This window comes from Haliaeetus leucocephalus, unplaced genomic scaffold, assembly GCF_000737465.1.
Source record: "Haliaeetus leucocephalus isolate CR32 unplaced genomic scaffold, Haliaeetus_leucocephalus-4.0 Scaffold173, whole genome shotgun sequence".
Lineage (NCBI taxonomy): Eukaryota > Metazoa > Chordata > Aves > Accipitriformes > Accipitridae > Haliaeetus > Haliaeetus leucocephalus.
The window spans coordinates 4752767-4753673 of record NW_010972609.1 but is presented as its reverse complement, the minus strand read 5'-3'; the positions used below and the strand labels follow the sequence as shown (position 1 = coordinate 4753673).

At 53.5% G+C, this 907-nt stretch overlaps 1 protein-coding gene across 1 annotated transcript in view; it reads left to right on the top strand.

The window, feature by feature from the left end:
- Positions 1-907, top strand: part of BDNF (brain-derived neurotrophic factor) — a 39279-nt gene that overhangs the window by 1064 nt on the left and 37308 nt on the right. The gene's annotated exons all lie outside the window — the stretch shown is intronic.

Genomic DNA, 907 nt, shown 5'->3' with positions numbered 1-907 from the left:
CCGCCGCCCTCTCGCCCCGCTGGAGCTGGGCGAAGTTGAATTCCTAGCGGTGCGGGCTGGAATAGGAAAAGGAGCGGAGAAGAAAAAAAAAAAAAAAAACCCAGAAAAAAAAAAAAAACACCACAGAGTCTTGCAAGCTCCGGGGGTTGGTTTGACGGTGTCAACTTTGGGAAATGCCAGTGTTTATCTCCGCGATCTAGCCACTGCTCGTGGGGTTAGCTGTGACTAAGGTAAGCGGAGGGGTGACCCCCCCGGCGGCCCCCCTCTGGCTTCTGCCTCTCCCTCTGTGGCGCGGGGATGGGGGCCTGCTCTTTGCCTAGTTTTGTTACCTTGCTGGCTGCTCGGTGTGTGGAGGCTAGAAAAGGGAGGAGAAGCTTGATGAGATTGCACTACGAGTTGAGTTAAGTTGTGGCTGGTTTAATCTGGGAATCTCGTCTCTCTATGTGCGTGTGCATGCTTTGGGCAGAGATGCGACCGATCTTTACCTAGATAAGCAGATGCGACGGATTTTTTGTCCCTAGCTGAGGATGCAAGTTGATTTTTGCATAGCTAAAGAGATGCAGCCGAGCTCTAGCTGGCACTGTGCACAACTGATCTTACAGAGATAGAGAGACGCAGCTGATCTTTAGCTACATGAAGATGAGCTGGTCCCCGGCTTGAGGGATCACTGATGGCCCCTCTGTGTACGCAACCTACGACCGAACGGGAGAGCCGTGCATGTATTGCTGATGATCCAATATCCGCATCTACTTTGCTATAATTAAAAGGGGGGGGGGGAGGTGTTTGACAAGCCTGAAACCCAAACGCAGCCCCCCCACCTGGAGATCATTCGGATAAGCTTTCTGCTCATGTCCCTCTCTCTAGTGCCTCCCCCCCCCCCCCCCCCCCCCTTCTCCCCCCGTTAAAA